Genomic DNA, 19,650 nt, shown 5'->3' on the forward strand with positions numbered 1-19,650 from the left:
AGGTTGGAACCACGCGCATGGCTCCAAGAGCAAGGAGTGAGGATTTTACACACGTCCTTCACTCTGGAGTTATGCAATAATGAGAATTAATGCCTTTTGAAGGTGGGAGAGTAGTCCCACATAGTTAGGATTAGCCTCACCTGCCTGAAGTACTTATATTTGAATGATTGGCTGTCTTGCTTTGGATTTAGTATGTTATATTTAATAAATATAACATTATTCCAATCTTGTGTCACGAGTCTTCCTTGTGTGGTGGCAATATCGTTCCTTTTAGGGACGGATTTGCCGCCGCCATTATTAAAGGGAGGACTTGTGAATGCTCGCGATATAAACATTTTTGACCCACGTGAGATCGTTCACCCAATCAGGAAGGGTGTTGGAGCAGCATATAAAAGGCTTCTTCTTCTTCCCGCTCTTGCCTTTTTTGCCTCGCGGCACCCACCCTCCCTCCCTTGTCAGTATGGGCTTTGCTGGTCGCCAAAATGGGGCCGAGTAGGAATTTTTTGGGGGGGATTCTGATTTCAGACTCCCTTGGGTTTGCCTACTCCATGCTGCTTGGGTTAATTCAATTGGCTTTAGGATGGGTTGGGTTGCGTCTGCTTTGGCTGGCATAGAATTCGGGCAGGTGAGGTATATAGGGGGATTATATATTTAGGCGGTTAAGGCATCATAAAAGGAGCACTTCCTGGGGAACCATCAGGGTTCATCTCTGGTGGGGATCTGGGGGTTGTCCTTATGGGACCGGCTTGCGCATCATGGTGAACGCCTGTACGGCGGGGCCATGGTGTGGAGGTTGGAACCACGCGCATGGCTCCAAGAGCAAGGAGTGAGGATTTTACACACGTCCTTCACTCTGGAGTTATGCAATAATGAGAATTAATGCCTTTTGAAGGTGGGAGAGTAGTCCCACATAGTTAGGATTAGCCTCACCTGCCCGAAGTACTTATATTTGAATGATTGGCTGTCTTGCTTTGGATTTAGTATGTTATATTTAATAAATATAACATTATTCCAATCTTGTGTCACGAGTCTTCCTTGTGTGGTGGCAAATGCAGTCTGTGCAGTAAAATACACTTCCAAATCTCTGAATCTCTAAACCACTGCCTGGAGACTAGAGTAGCTCCCAAAAATATATGTCAGTGAGCCATCCCTAGTCTAAAGAAAATAAAATTGTCTGGCTCCTCTATGGACCTGTGAATTTAAATAAGCCCCTTCTAGAGTTACGTGGGTCCAGTGAAAAAGCCAGTACATTAAATGGCAATGATACATTAATTTCAAAAAGCTTTTTGATAAAGTTCCCCGCCAAAGTCTGAGTAAACTTCTTAGTCAAGGAATAAGAACAGAAGTTCTCTTGTCAACAGTGGAGGCTGGTGGCTCCGATGTCAGTGGGGCAGGGGATCTGCTTCAGGTTTCAGTCTGAACGTTCGTTTGGACTAAAACCCGGACCAGATCCAATAACTGGTTGAAGAAAAAGAAGCAAAGGGTAGGAAAAAATGGACAGTTCTAATAATGGAGGGAGGTAACATCATCCCCCAAGGATCTATATTGTGACCAGTGATGTTTAACTGGTTCATAAATGATGCAGAGATGAGTAATGAGGTGGCCACGTTTTCTGATGACACTAATTTATTCAAGGAGGCTTTTAAAAAAAAACTATTGTGAGGAGCTCCAAAGGGATCTCTCAAAACTGGATGAATAGATATTAAAATGGCAAATGTGGTTCATTATACATGAGTTTAAAGTGATGCACATTGCAGTAAAATATCATAACTTCACATATACACTGATGGGGCCTGAACTCTCAGTACCTAACCAGGAAAGAGATCTTGAAGTCATGTTGGATACTTCAATGGAAACATTGACCCAGTATGGAGAAGCTGTGAAAAAGAATGTGTTTCTGTTGCTCTCTTTCTGTTACTTATTGCAATATTATCATTATTATTTATATTATCATTTCTTCTTTTCTTGTTTTTGTTTAAATGTAACGGCAAACAAATAAAATGGTTTTTAAAAAGGAGAATTTTGTGATAGGGATCATTAGGAAAGGGTTCAAAAGTAAAACTGCCAATATCACAATGCCTTTCTACAAATCTATGGTGCAACCACAGTTAGAAATGTGTACAGTTCTGGTTATCACATCTCAAAGGGGATATTGTACTGGCGGACAAGGTGCAGAAAAAGGCAAGTAAGAAGGGACTCAATAGGAATTTATAAAATCATGCATGGTGTGGAGAATGTGGATGGAAGTGTTTTCTCTTTCTCTCATAATACTAGAACTCTAACTTGAACCTGGAGTTATCTAATGAAGCTAAATAATGGGAGATTCAAGACAGGCAAGAGGAAATACTTCTTCACACAGTGCATAGTTAAACTCAGGGATCTGATGCCACACGATGTATTAATAGGCACCAATGTAGCTTGAAAGCAGGATTTGACAAATTCATGGAGGATAAGGTTATCAATGACTACCAGTCATTATCAGAGCATGCATACCAGTTGCTTGAGAACAGTGGGAGAAGGCTGTTGTACGCATGTCAGTTGGCCACTGTGGGAAAAAGGGTGCTGGACTAAATAGATCTGATCTTATGTTCTTCTTAAGCTCTTACTCAGATCTCTACTTGTTCACCTTACTTTAAGCATGCTGGAACCATGCCTGAGATATCAAAAAGAGCAATATGCTGTTGCTAACAAAATTTAGACTAGGGCTGTGCACAGCACACACACCCCATCCTAATTTAGGACCCTGTATCATATCCCACGCAATCTAGACCAGCTCTGGGAATACCAAACCCAGCCTGGCTCTGGACCTGAATCAATGCAGAGGTGGGGCTAATGTTTAATTAGGGTTTTTTAAACTCTAACTAAACATGTAGTCAGGAGGTGAGCTGACATGGGGACATTATATATGCAGAGCAACAAAAAAAAGTAATTTGTCTAAAAAAAAAAAAAGCATATTAAATGGCCGCGAGAGCACATGAGCATGAGGAAAGCCAGGGCAAAGAAGTAGGAAAACAGCTCCAAGAAAAAGTAGTGATGAGAACAAAAAAGCACTAAATGAAATAAAAGCAATGCAAATGCTTTGAAAGATGTGTTGTTAGTGTTCAATGGGTTGCGCTGAATGTGATTCTTTCAAGTGAATATCTAACTAATGGAATATTCAGCCCTACCCTAATTAAAATTCGACTGCCCTCATACGTTTTGCTTGTTTTTTCCCCTGTACCTTGAATAACTCCCTAGTGAAATAAATATGTGCATGGATGCTATGCAACATCATTTTATGTGCACACATAGTACCTACCAATCACTTTCCCCTTTTCAATATTTTCTGCTGAGTCAGCACAATTTGATAGTTATGAAATTTACTATTACTCTTCTGTCGATGTCCAAACATTTCACTGGCATACTTACATTTAGCAGTGGTTGAGGTAGGCTATGTGCTATATGTTACAAAGGCAGAAAGCCTTTCCAATGAGAATGAAGTGCAGAGAGATGATCGAAAAGAAGGGAATGATTATAACTGGCTAACTCAAAATGTACATTGCATCCAGGAGGGTAAAAAATAAATACCCAACACACAGTGAAAGTCATTTTGGATCCTCTAAATTCTCCAAAGGGCCATGCCACTGATTCATGTCCAAGGATTAATGAATTTTCTAATATCATTGATCGGGGGAAAGCATTCAGTGACCTTGCTTCACATATAATAAATTAGTGAATGCTGGGTTTCTGAGTGCAACAGGAACTTTACCTCCCTGGTACAATGAACAGTTGTTTGTGAATTTGTTTGCTAATAGGATCGATAGAGGCCATCATCATTAATCATCTTGTACTTTTGACTTTCTAGAAAAGACCTTTGGCTGTTCTAAGTTGTTGATTTTTCAGATATTGACTCACTGTTTTTAATGTCTCTCATAGACTGAGAGTTGAACAGTGATTCACACTTGATTCGTCCAAATTCCAACCTCGCTTCCTTTTTTTCCACTTCAGTGTCCTTATTAGCACAACCTTGGAGCTTTACCTTTTTTGTGTGTGAGACTGAAAGTTAGTCCATATGAAACAGTTCAGATGATTCAGTCTTCATCAGAGGCCCTTTTCTGTCTGCCCTACCTGAGGGAGGTGCAGAGGATGGCTACACAAGAATGGGTCTTTTCAGTGGTGTCCTCCATCTGTGGGATGCTCTCATAAGAGACCCACCTGGCACCATCATTATCAGTTTTTAGGCACCAAGCTAAGCCTTTAGTGTCTCTTACACTAGCGCTCATCTTTTAGGTGGAGGGGAGGATATGTTGCTGGATGAGCACTTTGTGGATTATATACTGTCATTGTTTATGTTTTTTTCTGTTTTTAAATTGTTTCTGTGTATCATATTTTATTTTGCTTAGTATGTCTGAGACTTTTTATTGTATAAAGTGACTGACTGTTGTTGATGTTGATGATGATGATGAAACTCCTCTTCAGCAGACATATGTGTGGTGCCAGTGTGGTGTACTGATTAGAGTGTTGAACTAGGACCTGGGAGACCAGAGTTCAAATCCCCATTCAGTCATGAAGCTCACAGGATGACCTTAAGCCAGTCACTACCCCTCAGCCTAACCTACCTCACAGGATTGCTGTGAGGATTACATGAGGAGGGGGAGAACCATGGCCACCACCTTGAGCTTCTTGGACAAAATGGGGGATATAAATGCAATTAATAAATAAAAATAATAAATAAATAAGAAATATGTGGAATTTCAATAAAAAAGACTAGGAAAAAATGTACCAGGGGAATTTTCATAGAATCATAGAATAGTAGAGTTGGAAGGGGCCTATAAGGCCATCAAGTCCAACCCCCTGCTCAATGCAGGAATACAAATCAAAGCATTCCCGACAGATGGCTATCCAGCTGCCTCTTGAATGCCTCCAATGTCGGAGAGTCCACTATCTCTTTAGGTAATTGGTTCAATTGTCGTATGGCTCTAACAGTTAGGAAGTTTTTCCTGATGTCCAGTCGAAATCTGGCTTCCTGCAACTTGAGCCCATTATTCCGTGTCCTGCACTCTGGGACGATCGAGAAGAGATCCCGGCCTTCCTCCATGTGGCAACCTTTCATGTACTTGAAGAGTGCTATCATCTCTCCCCTCACTCTTCTCTTCTCTAGGCTAAACTTGCCTGGTTCTTTCAGTCTCTCATAGGGCTTTGTTTCCAGTCCCCTCATCACCTTTGTTGCCCTCCTCTGAAACTGTTCCAGTTTGTCTGCATCCTTCTTGAAGTGCGGAGACCAGAACTGGACGCAGTATTCAAGATGAGGCCTAACCAGTGCTGAATAGAGGGGAACTAGTACTTCATGCGATTTGGAAACTATACTTCTGTTAATGCAGCCTAATATAGCATTTGCCTTTTTTGCAGCCACATCACACTGTTGGCTCATATTCAGCTTGTGATCAACAACATGCATACCTTCTGCTTCTCACCCAATTGAGGACATAATCTATTAAACATTTGTGGACTGTAACTATTCTGCTAATTTTATTTATTATTATTTATTATTTCTTACATTTATAATCCATCTTTCCTCCAAAGATCTCATGGTGACATACATGATTCCTCCCCATTCATTTTTGCTCTTGCAAAAAGTAGGTTAGTCTGAGGGACAGCAACTGGTCCAAGATCACCCAATGATTTTCATGGCCTAATGGGAATTTGAATCCTGGTCTTCCCAGTCTTAGTGCAACACCGTAATCACTACACCACAGTATTGCATTCCAAATTATGAATCTTCATCTTTCAGTAGATCTCATCATTGTTTAGTTTGAGTACTTACAATATATTTCAGATCACACAAATAACTAATTTCAAATGTTGAGCTATAGTAAATACATAATTACCCTTAAAAGGAAATTGTAATCCTTACAATGTTTTACATCGACTGATCAACACTTGGAGTACTCTTGCCTTGTTTATGCTTAATTATGGTATTAGGCTTAAGACAAGGAAGAAGTAGAACTATATTACACGCTCTAGCTTTTTGTCTAAATCAGTAGTACTTATTTTTCAGACTATAGAAGTGAATATTGATTATGTTTCTTTTGGGTTGCATTCAAAAAAGTAATCCCATTCATACAAGGACTTTCACTTGGGCAGCAGAACTTCTGCTCTCTCTCCTCTCCCATGAGCCCCCCAAATCTGTCCTGGGATTTTTCCCCACCCTTCATAGCAGATGGATGGGAGGGGACATGGAGCATGCAGGGAGAGAAGAGAGATGGAAGGTTCCATTGTGCAAGTGGAAGTCCTTGTGTGAATGGGATGATTTCATTTGATACAACCCTTAGTATTTTATTTGTAATATTCTTGCTTCACATCCTATTATTCGGTAACATCTTCTGATTTCTATATTATATTTAATAAGTTGAAATGCTTAAAGATACTGAAAAGTATTTCTTTGAAGGCAACATTGGGTCACTGACCAAATTATTTGACCTGTTTGTGCCTTCATCACATCATCTATGAGTCCTATTCATTACCGAATATCCAGAACTTGAAGCTAGTGCCGTACTGTAAACACTGACTTGTGCATAAAATTGATGTTATGGCATTTGAAAGAAGTATGCATGGTGTGGTAAAGGGGGAGAGTGAAAAGATTTTTCTCCTTCTTCCATAAAACTGGATCTTGGGGTCAAACAATAAAGGTGGATGATGGGAGATTCCGGACAGACAAAAGGAAAAACACCACACAGCACTATTGTCCTGCTTACAAATTTCCCAGAAGATCTGGTTGGACACTATGAGAAACAGGATAACTGAACTAGGACTTTGATCTGATCCAACATGGCTCTGCTTATGTTCCTTACTATGAGTAATTGAAATAGATAAATTGACATTTTTGATCCCAGAAAGGTACCTGCTATGTTGTTTAGACCTGATGTTTTTTCTGGAAAACTTGTTTTTCATGGGGAACTCATAGACAAACCCTTCATAATTAAACTAAGCTCATCTTGATTCACTTCGTAGTAGCAATCTAAAAACAGCATCCTGAAATCAAAGAGGAGATTTGTTGGGAAAAAAATCCCACAGTATTCATATTCTTAAGACTAAAGAATCAGGAAGAACACTCTGGCCAATCTTGATTATATTATCACCTTAGAAATAACATCATAGAATGTAGTGAAATCAGATGAAGTTTTATATTTTTAAAAGGAAACAATTTAATATTATGACTCATCAAGCAAGCTTTTTTTTGTATGATACTGATACACCTTTCTGCAGTAACTATGAAATATCAATAACAATACATCTGGATTGTGTTTTGTGATTGATTCTGATCTAAAATTATAATCCCAGACACTCCAAAGGGGGAGGGGACTTGATTTTTTCAGTTCAGGAAGTGGTTGCCTTCAGAGCATCACTTTGGCTAGCAAGAAAATATTTAGCTCAGAAATTGGCTCTGGAATGAGATTTTGGACACAGAGATAATAGATATGTGTGCACTGACCACAAGATCAGGCTTGGACTTCATTTTGGCACTTTATAAAACAAGCCTTATGGGGCTCTGACCAAGTCAATGACTACTTAATTCAATTGGAGGGTCTAAGTCTGCTTCTTCTTTGTCCCTATTCATTATTGGGAAATAAAAAGTGACTATAACTGTTTTTGCTTTTGACAAAAATGGATGCAATTTATGGGCATCGTGGACCTTCAAAGTTGATCCAGAGATTTGTGTGTGGAACACCTCTAAAATGTGATCCCCCCAAAATGAATAGTGTACATTTTTATTATTTTTGGTCAAAATGGGATGAAATTTGTAGGATGTAGGAAAGATTGCTCCTTCTGAGACCATGGATCTTGCAAAATTTTAGAAGAATGACTGCAGAGAGAGAGAGAGAGAGAGAGAGAGAGAGAGAGAGAGAAACTGTGCTACTGCTAATGATAAGCTCCATCCCACTTCCCATTCAAGAATTTCTCCTCCCCCTGGGTAAATTTGGTAAAATGATACATCCAGTTTCCCTGCCTGCAAATCGGGTGGAGAATGTTGAGTGTTCATTTGCCATTTGCACATAGATCTACCAGGAAGCCTGCTGCTTTTGTGATTGATCACCCAAGAGAAGAAATCAGTACACATGAACTATCCATGGCACGTAGTCATGAAGGTGCTTTGTTTATAGGAGTCACTTGCCACAGCACTGCATTATTTTATTTATTTATTTATTATTTTGATTTATATTCTGCCCTTCCTCCCAGTTGGAGTCCAGGGCAGCAATGTAAGGCAACAGTGCATATGTGTGTGTGTAGGCATGTGTGTAGGCATTTCCTCAGCAGAAATATTTGGGATGTAGTGGTGGAAACAGGAGCACCTCAGGCAAATCAGTGAAAGAAAGAGTTGCAGAATGAATAACAGCTTCCACAGGTTTCAGCAGCCTTCATCTACGCTGAGGGCTGCTAGACAATTAGGAAGTGCATGGTGGCACAGTACTAACCAGAATGTTCCATGTTTCCATCACCGCCTCATAACAGTTACTACATAGGACAAGCATTCACCATGACCCCTGGCCACCTTGCAGCATTAGAATATGAGGTCCCTTCCTACTCTATGAGTCCAAACTGCACCACTGGTCATTGTTGACATGCTTTGTATGCAGACAGTTCCAAGTTCATTCCCTGATTACCCCATGGGTAGCATAGTCCTCTGCCCGATATAGTGAAGAACAACCATCATCTGTATTCTGCATTGGACTAGATGACCAGAGTTGCACTCATGTCCTGTTTGTAGGCTTCCCATAGGTACCCTGTTGGCCACTGTAGAAACAGAAAAGTAGACTAGATAGACCTTTAGTCTGATCCAGCAGGGCTTTTCATATGTTCTCTATTAAAGAACATCCGGGGTGACCCTAGACTAGCTGCCAGCAACTGGTGCCCTAGCAAACCATGCAATCAGCGCCCCCCCCCCAAACTCCAAGGGCAGATCCAAGCTAAGGTTTTTGGTAAACTGAGGAACATTTTGCCCTTTATTGCTTTTAACGTTTTTTAAGCCTATGTATATAAACAAAGGCATAATTATTCAGTTTGTCTGTCCATCCGTCTGTCCAACCAATGTTTTTGAGATCAGATAAATTAGAGACATGAAATTTTCAGAATAGATTTGTACACAACAGCCAGAATGTAGAGTGGAACTTATCACGCCCCCACCTTCTCACCAACACATTTTACTTGTTAGCAGAGGGGGAAATGGTTTTACTACTTCTTCTACACCACCCAAATAGCAATGCCATTAGGGATTCCTCTCTATATTCCATTAGCTCTATAGCTATAATGGCTCGTGTAAATAGGCAAGCCTCAACACCCCTGTAATAATTTGTCCCTTTAAAGCTTACAGCTATGAGTTTGAGCCCATTTCCTGCTACTGTAACACCCTTTCCGGTTTATGTTGTCACTACAGATACCATGAATTTGAATCAAACTTTGGCATGGCCAAATAATGAGGCATGTGTGTGAAATAAAACAGCATTTATTTAAGAACAGATGTATTTTTAAATACTGAGCAAGATTACTTTGTGTTCATAAACATATGGGTTCAAAACAGGTGTTTTCTTCCTTAATACAACTTTTATGTTGTTATTATGTGTCTTCAAGTCAATAATGACTTACAGCGACCCTATGAATCAGCGACCTCCAATAGCATCTGTCATGAACCACCCTGTTCTGATCTTGTAAGTTCAGGTCTGTGGCTTCCTTTATGGAATCAATCCATCTCTTGTTTGGTCTTCCTCTTTTTCTACTCCCTTCTGTTTTCCCCAGCATTATGGTCTTTTCTAGTGAATCATGTCTTCTCATGATGTGTCCAAAATATGATAACCTCAGTTTCATCATTTTAGCTTCTAGTGACAGTTCTGGTTGAATTTGTTCTAACACCCAATTATTTGTCTTTTTCACAGTCCATGGTATCCGCAAAGCTCTCCTCCAACACCACATTTTAAATGAGTTGATTTTTCTCTTGTCCACTTTCTTCACTGTCCAGCTTTCACATCCATACATAGAGATCGGGAATATCATGTTCTGATGATCCTGACTTTAGTGTTCAGTGATACATCTTTGCATTTGAGGACTTTTTCTAGTTCTCTCATAGCTACCCTCCCCAGTCCTAGCCTTCTTCTGATTTCTTGACGATTGTCTCCATTTTGGTTAATGACTGTGCCAAGGTATTGATAATCTTTGACAAATTCAATGTTCTCATTATCAACTTTGAAGTCACATAAATCTTCTGCTGTCATTACTTTAGTCTTTTTGACGTTCAGCTGTAGTCCTGATTTTGTGCTTTCCTCTTTTGTGGAATTCTATATATGCTGAATTCTATATGTGCCTTTAAAACAATAAAAGCAATAATTAAGTTAATGACTATGTGTGGGTTCTCCACCTTTTGAACCCATGGGCACATCTGGAATTTTGAGAAAGTGCCATGGGCACCGCCACAAAAGGATTACTATACCCATGGCAGGGCCAGTCATGAAATGGCTGCCACAGGGGTGTGAACAATCCCAGTATTTACTACTTCAAACAAACATTCATTTCACAGAAGGCCTAAAGATAAGTAAATTACCCAAGAACCTTAGTAAAAGGCCAAGGTGGGACATATGAGCCCCAAAACATAAAGCCTCTCCTTTGAATCCAGTCTTCTGCTCCAACATAACTTCCATTTTACAGAAGGCAAGTCATTTCCCCAAATCATCTCTAAATACAATACACCACTCATACCTACATGCACACCCTTTCCCTCCCTCACAGGTCCTGGGTACTCCATTTTTTTTCTTCCTCCCCCAGCGCCTGGCCTAGATCCTCCATTTTTTTCTTGCCCCACAGTAACTCCCTTTCCTTTTTCCACTGAGGCACAGATACAGCTGCTTACTTGCTATCTCCCCTCCTCATCTCTCCTTGGAATCCAAATTACTGTAAATTAGTTACTGTAAACCACCCAGAGAGCTTTGGCTATGGGGCGGTATATAAGTACAATAAATAAATAAATAAATGCTCTCCTGCTGATAGTGTCCAGTTAGAACTATTCTGTCTCTTCTCTCTGGTGGTCCTGTCCAATTAAAATTGTTGTCTCTGTGTTCTCATTAGTGTTCTTATTGGAGAAGAAAGGAAATAATTTTAACTGGTCTCTTCTGTCTGCTGGTAGCGTCCATTTTTAATTCTGTGGCCAATTATAATGGTAGAGGGCCTATGAAAACCGTGTCAGTGAGAGTTACCTTCACCATGCCCCCTCCCTGGCAGGTTTCCGCCGAGAATTGAAAACCTGGCTGTTTAGGCGGGCCTACGGGACTCCTGGGTAATCTAGTTTTATTTTGTAAAGATGTGGGTGGGTTTGATTAATTAGAGGTTGATGTTGTAATTGTACTTATATGTTGTATCTAAATTTTTATGTACGCCGCCTAGAGTGGCCGTTAAGTCGGCCAGATAGGCGGCTTAGAAATAAATTTTTATTATTATTATTATTATTATTATGAAAACCTGGTTGCCATTATAATGTATAATTATGTAATGAAGGAAGCAAAGACTCTGGTGGGCCTCTGGTAGGTCTCTGTGAGCACACTGGTGACTTTAGGCTCTGGGCCTGTAATGTATGTGGGGTCAGTGTGGTGTAGTGGTTAGAGTGTTGGACTGGGGAAATCCAGGTTCCCTTCTTGGTCATAAAGTTCACTGTGTGACTTTTGGGCCAGTCTCTGACTCTGATTATGGTTGGGCTGGGTTGCTACTCTTAGCCCTGCCTATGGCTGCAACCATCTTGCTCATGCTGTCATGACAAAAAGACACTACCACCAGCTGAGTTTATTTTGTGATTTTTTTCCCCATTAGGTTTATGGTGCTCAAGTTAGTGGGATTCTGAAAGAAAAAAGCTGGCAATAATGCAGCAATGCCAACATTCTTGTGACCCCCTCCATGTATGCACCACCCCAATATGTGAGGCCGGAGCAACTGCATTCTATGTCCCCCCTTAAAAACACCCTGGTTAATGCTGTTACTTTTCTTTTATGGACCACCTTATTTATCATAATTATCACTCATATTTCCTCTGTACGCACACTGGAATTGAAATAATGACAGATTAAACTAACCATCCCATTAGTAGGAGCCATTGCAAGGATTCCCACTAGCAGAACATGGCTTCTCCCCCTCCTCCCCTTGTACCACCCCAATTGTCCCCACAGTGCACAGGGAGGGGAGAGGGGAGATTGCTCCATCAGGCAAGCAGAAATGTTTGCCCTGCCAGAGCAATCTCATTAGTGCTATATAAAATTGAAATAATGACATCTCCATTGTTTAATTTGTGTTTTTCTCTCAAATTTGGTGCCCTCCTTAATTTGGTACCCTCAGCAATGGCCTAATTCTCCTATATAGATGGGCAGCCCCTGAGAAACATTATTCTATATGCTGCCATTTCTTTCAGACTCATCCCTGGCACAACAAAGTATTAGAACTACTGCTCTGAAGGAACTTGCCCCTCGCTTCTACTGCCCCTTGCTCTGACCTGTCCATACAAGATGCTGAAAGGAATATTAAACATGGCATTGGTGCCCTTAACACATTAAAAACTTGCAGAGTGCGTTTCTACTTCCAATCAGTTGGCCTTGTTTCACAAGCACTTTCATTTAGGCTGAAGGACAAGCGCATTAGGTAACATTTGTCAATGTAGCTGCCAGCTTCTCAAAGCAAGCCCAGCTCAGGGTGACCTCATGCACAAAGCATGCAGGGGTCTTACCATGAGCAGGACTCTTGAACAAATATAGACATGAAGGCCAGGCCCTGTATCTGCTGCACTGATAGGCACCGTTCATGATAAAACTTTATCTCATTTGGAAAGGAGCTAAAAATCTTGGTCGGAATTCAACTCCAGAGATTTAAATTCATCATTATTATTTTTACCCTCCACTTTCTGACTCTGCCATATCAAATTAAGCCAAATAAAGCCGATCGCTCACCCCGCTTATTTATAACATCACAGAAAACTTGGAATGACTTATTAAAAGATGGAAAGAGCTTTTTTGCCTCAGAAACAGCCTCGACTCTGCCAAAATACATAGCAGCTGGCTGTGTACAAGAACAGACCTGCTCCTCCAAAAAAAAAAAAAGTGCCTCTGACACAGAAGGCTACAAAAACATACCTGGCCTTGCTTAACATCATGAACAAGACACTGGTGTTCTTGCTTTGATACCAACAAGTGACTTTCTCAAAGGGATTGTATCGTCCTTGGGTCTCTGGCACAGCCTGATAAATATAAATGACAAAGTGAAACATAAAATGACTGACATATTTATCTCAGTCTTGGCAGCAGGACTGAGATCATCATGACTTGGCCTTGGAATGTACTTTAGAACTCATCCAATCCTATCTTCTGCTACCTACAGTACAGGATGAGGATCAGGGCTCCAAGAACATAGCAAGATAGGAAGCTGCTTTAGAGTCAGACCATTGGTCCATCTAAGCTAAATATTGTCTATGCTGACTGAGAGCAGATCCCCAGGGTTTCAGACAGGGGCCATTCCCAGCCCTACCTGGAGATGCCAAGGGTTGAACCTGGAACCTTCTGCATGCAAAACATGCTCTATACCACTAAGCTATGGCCTTTTCCTCAAAGAACTAGATCACTGGTCCAACAGGTGGGTCAGGACCCACTACTGAGTCTCAGACAGACCTAAGGTGAGTTCTAACTTCAGCACTACTGACATACAAATATATGATAAAAAAAATAAAATATGGGTCCCCAAATGCATGTTTGGGCTAAAGGTGGATCTAGGTCTCAGACGACTGAAGACTGCTAGACTAGAGGAACTAGAGGAAAGAGGCACTTGCAATAAGAGCCCGCTGCTCAGTGCAGGATTATGTGCTTAGGCACTTTGGGTCACTGTGCAAGGGCCATATTCATTGTGGAGAAGATGTAACACACTTCTAAGAGATTCAAGCCTGGCATTCTAGCAGCAGGATACAGATTTATTCTCTGTGCTACCATGGCACCTTGTTGGGAAAAGAGGCTCTGGTTTGCTGTCTGCTGCATTGAAGCACCATCCCTGTAAATGGTCAGAAAGTGGTACTGCAGATCCAAAATTTGCCAGGATCAGATGGGTGAGAAGTTGCCAGTCAAACTTTTGCATGGTACTATAAATCTGCCAGCTTCTCAGACTGAACAAATGGTTGCTCAAGGTTCAGCATGAGCTATTCTTGAACTTGACCCTCCATTCTTCCCTCCCTTGACTGACTGAACGACAGCCCTGGTAGGGATGGGAGGATCTGTCAATTTCAGTTGTCTCAGTTTCTCATTTTTCCAGTCTTAAATTCAGTTCTTCACATTTCTACAGCAATTTGTGTGTGTGTGTGTTTTAAAAAAATCCTCATGAAAATTCTTCAGCATTTTAGCACAAATTTATCCTAATCAACACGTTTCTGTATGCCATTTTGATTAATGTACAGATTTTTGCAAGCAATTTCTCCTGATGCATTTTTGTATGTTATTTGCACTAATATATTCATTGTTGTGCACATTTTCCCCTAATATATGCAGTTGTGTAAACATTGTTTGGTTGGCAAACTGCATCACAAAATTTGGGTAAGTAGTGAATTTTGAAGGATGGCTGTGTTTCAGTTCTCATATTGTTTTGGAACGTGCAAGTTTGGAAGATACGGCTTTAAATGGAACTGAATTTAATTTCTTCCCCATCCCCAAGTCCTGGTAACATCAGTGAGAATTGCAGGGTCTTTAGCTTCTGTTACCTATGGATATATATATGGGGTTTAGCAGGGGCAATTAAGCAGATGTGTTTGCCTTTTATTTTTGCTAGGAGAGCCATTGCAATGCCAAATCTGTTCTCAGCACCACTGCAACTACATTAGAGATGTAAAGATCTGTCAATTTCAGTTCTCTTAGTGTCTCATTTTCCCAGTCTTAAATTCAATTCTCCACATTTCTGCAGCAATTTGCATTTTTTTTAAATATCCTGATGAAAATTCTTCAGCATTTTAGTGCAAATTTCTCCTAATAAATACATTTCTGTAGGCAGTTTTGATTAATGTACATATGTTTGCAAGCGATCTCTCATCATATACCGTAATACATTTTTGTAATGTTATTTTCACTCATATTTTCATTTTTATGCACATTTTCTCCTAACATACACATTTTTTAAAACATTGGTTGGCAAACTGCATTGCAAAATTCAGATATGTGCAAATTTGGAACGGCTGTTTTGGTTCTCATGTTGTTTTGGAAAGTGGGAATTTGATGGATTCAGCTTTAAATGCAAACTGAATTGAATTTCTCGCCCATCCCTAAACTACATATACTATTTTCATCTGATAAACTGCTCTGACTGTTTCTGGACTCAGATAGCTTGATCACAGTAGTCCAATCACTGGTAATTTCAAGATTGGACTACTGTAATGCACTCTGTGTAGGGATTCCCCTGAAGTTGGTCTGGAAACTGCAGTTAATGTATATGCTGCATCATTTTCACTGACAGAAGTAAGAGTCTGTCAGCATATTATACCTCTCCCCAAAGATCTGTGCTTCTGCCAATTTGTTACTGGGCCAAGTTTAAAGTGTATAAAACCATTAACGGCTTGGGGCCAGTTTACCTGAGGCCCCAATTTTCCAGATCACCTTGCCCTATACACATCTCTTTGATTGCTTTGTTTTGCAGAACTTGCACTTTTACAAGTGCCATATGGTGTTCCACATTTGCAAGGATACAATCTTTCTGTGTGGCAGAACCTTTGCTTTAGAATTCCCTACCAAGTGACACTGGGCAGGCACCTTTGCTATGTTGTTTTAGACATCTGCTGAAAACTTAATTTCAGCAAGCCATTCAGACATATAACTTAGCTATCTATGTTTGTTTTACTGATTTTATCTGTGTTTTCTTGATACTTATGTTATATATATACTTGATTTTAACGTAATGGTTTTGCTGATTGAAACTGTGTTTTATTGAGGGAAGCAGAGGAGGAGGAGAAGTGGCAGGACGGCTTGTCTCAAGTAGGGCCATGTTTTGCACCAGTCCTGAGCATGGATATTTCATGGGAAAAGAGCTTGAGACAATGTGAATTCATTCTCATGGTATGTTTATTTAAGGGTAGAGGTTGCATTCAGCTAAGTCCTACTCAGAGTCATCTCTATCCTCTTCAGTGGGTCTTCTCTAACACTGAATACCACTCTATGGTTCCTCTCTGATCCCCCATCTGTTTCAACATGATGACTATGTTCTACCTCCACTGTCAGATGGAGTATACCTCTTAATGCCACTTCCTGGGAATCAACAGGTGGGGAGAGTGCTATTGCACTCAGAACCTGCTTGTGACTTCCCATACACATTTGGCTGACAATGGTGAGAAGAGGATGCTGGACTAGATGGGCCTTTGACGTGATCCAGCAGGGCTCTTTGTATGTTCTTAGCTTGTGTGGTAGCATCTCGACATTTCTCCTTATGTTCTTTATTTCAATTTTCCCCTTCCCCCGCCCCACCAATTCATGAATTAAAAGGCTGTAAATTTTTAAGGATTATATATAGTGATGCTGAGTTTTTTTCTGAGATTTAGTGTGGAAACATTTTGGCAGAAAGAAAAATGGTATACACAATAATATAAAACCATATCCCAGCTGCCCTGAGATATAGCATGTTCCATATGATGACTTTATTGGGGGGGAAATGTAAGCATAAAAAGTAAATCCATCAACGCTATTAAGATGGATGTGCAGGTAGTACAATATACACACACCTGCAAGCTGTTCTCTGTAAAGAGAAATGACCAGTCTCTTCCTTGGAGGTAATTGTTTCTTTAGAGAAAAAGTTCAGACTGTAACATTCCAACTATTGGAGTTTGGTGGCTTGCTTCTTTCTGCTGTTTCTGATGTAGCCATGCAATGGCAGTGGTGTTTGTTGGATGAACCCAAAATCAAATAGTTCTGTTTGTGTGATCTAAGATCATGATGTTGTTTTGACAATCCTGGATAGCTCTGAAGACCAGAATGACTAAGACTTTCTCACCACCTATGAGCCAGTCCGTTCTGCACAACATAGGAAACGGACCGTTAGTGTGGTGGCACCTACCCTGTGGAATTCCCTACCCTTAAATATTAGACAGGTGCCATCTCAGTTACCTTTTTGGTCCCTATTGAAGACCTTCCTCTTTCAACAAACCTTGTACGTTGAGACCTTATTCCAGTCTGCCTCTGTGTTGGAATTGCTTTTTAATATGTTTTTAACCTTTTTAAAAAAACAATATGTTTTTAACTTTTCTTTAAGATATCTTCAAAGCTTTTTTAAAAGATGTTTTTAAAGATGTTTTCTTTTAATTTATTTTAAAGTCTGTTTTTATGATGTTTTAAAGTGTTTTTAGTGCTTTTGATTGCCACCCTGGGCTGCTGCTGGGAGGAAGGGTAGGATATAAATCAAATAATAAATAAACATGAAAGAAATTCTTTTCACAGCTCTGGGTTTCTACCTTCTTCATCATTGTTGTTTATCACTATCCCACTTTATACATACAACTTGTGTAGTGCTGAAATTGTAGGGCGGGGGGAACCTGAGTCCATTTCAGACCCTGCAGTGTGAGCCTGGTCTTTGCTAGTCTTTGGCAACATTCACACCATGCATTTATTCCACTATTATTCCTCTTTAAACAGCTCTGGGAACTCTGGGAGCAGTAGCTTTCTGAGTTAATATGGGTCTCCTAACAACTCTCAGCATCCTTCAATAAACTATACTTCCCAGGATTCATTCGGGAAAGCCATGACTGTTCAAAGTGGAATAACAGTGAAATAAATGTGATGTGGCCCTAGTCCCATCTTCAGTGAACACACCAGAGGGGAGTATCTCTGACCCATTTGCAACTTCCACCCAATCTGTTGAAGGTCTGCATACAACAGGGATCATTAGCCTTTTGGACCTCTTGGGCCCATTCGGAGTTTTGAGACTATGTCGTGGGCACCAGTCACAAAATGGTGTTGTGGGGTGTTGGGCATAACATAAAACGGGTGCCACATCTTTAAAAAGCAGAAAAAGAAACAGCATGACAAAGCTGAATGGGCATGCCCCCCCATCAGCCACTCCCATCAACTGATTTAAAAGTTTCCTACAGCAGCCACCACTATGCTGGCTCACAGAGAGAAGCTTTTTGCACCTGTGCTGTGTTCAGAAAATGAGGAGGGTGGGTATTCAATCCCAGCATCAAATGAAATGTGACCATGCTAAAGGGGCCTTGTTCAATGTAGGACAGGATAGGACTGTACAAACAGGAACTGAGCAGGAAGAGGAAACAGTCTGTTGTGTAATGCAGATTTTTGAGGAGATATTTAGTTATTCCTTTTGCAGGCAGCAGAAGACGTTCTGATGGATACACTGACACGTGCAGGGACCATTTTCATTACTCCTGGCATAGACTTTCCTTATGTAAAATGGAGCCCATGCAGGGCTTTCTCAGAATGATCAGGAATCTTGGGAAAGGAGAGCTTCAGAACATTTAGAGGCTAGGAGTGGTGGCAGTACTCATGATCCCATTTCTCCACTGTGAACATCATAATAAACTAATATGACTTGTGTAAATGGCTAGGGGGGGGGAATCATACCAACTGGGAATCTGCAGAACCTGATATTCACGTAGAGAGCCTGGTTCACACTGAAGGCCATCTGTGTGATGGAGGAAAGGGGTTGACATGACTCAAATGCTGTGCTATTTCAGCATTAGTCTCCAAAATGTATGAAGCAGGACTCTTCCTTTTACTGCTAGTTCTTCCCTTTCTCTACAGTATATGTGCATTCCAATCCACTTTAGAAGTCCAGGCATCTAGCTCCAGAGATACGGAGTCTTTTTTCATCCCAAGGGTCACATTCCCTTCTGGGCAACCTTTCAGGGGCCACACACAAATGGTGGATGGGACCAGAGGCAAAAGTGGGCAGAGCAATGAATGCAATTTTTCCTTCTGTATGCTAGTTTCCGTATCTATTCACATGTTCTTCTCTATCTTCCATCCAAGCAAGCAAGAAACATTCTCAGAGTTCAACAATACATTTCAGCTAGGCAAGAAGGGTGCAAAGCAAGCCCCGTGAGGTGTGTAGCCTGGGGAAGAAGGGTGGGGCTGGGGTGGGTGGCCTTGGGAGAGTCCCCAAAGCCAGACAGAGCAGCCAGCAGGCTTTATTTGGCCCCCAGGCCTGAGGTCCTCCCCCCAATTATTCTCAACACATGGCAAGCCAAGATTTTATTGGAAGCCTCCGAGGAAAGATATCCCACAACTTCTTTACAGCCAAACCTTTCTTGCAGTTAAGATGTGCCTTCATCATTGAAAAGCCCCAGAGGTTCTCCATTGTTTTCTTTGCAGACTGCTGACATCAGTCCCAGAGAGGTGACGTCCGTGGAGAGCCCAGCAGTTTAAAGAAATTAAAAAACAAAAACAAAAAAGGAAGAGCTGTGTTTTGTTCCCCTCCCCTCTGTCTGTACACCAAGTGGATTTTTATACAGGAAAACTGGATGTTAGTGGAGCTCTTTTCAGAAAGCGTACGACAGCAAAATCTCCCCTGGAAATCCAATCATGCATGTTTGCTTCATGGCGGAGTTTGTTTCTAATCACCACTTGCTCTTGCCTGGCATTCTATGGATTTGATCGCCGAACAGACAAGGGAAGAGGATTGCAC

This window comes from Rhineura floridana, chromosome 2 (assembly GCF_030035675.1).
Source record: "Rhineura floridana isolate rRhiFlo1 chromosome 2, rRhiFlo1.hap2, whole genome shotgun sequence".
Classification (NCBI taxonomy): Eukaryota; Metazoa; Chordata; class Lepidosauria; order Squamata; family Rhineuridae; genus Rhineura; species Rhineura floridana.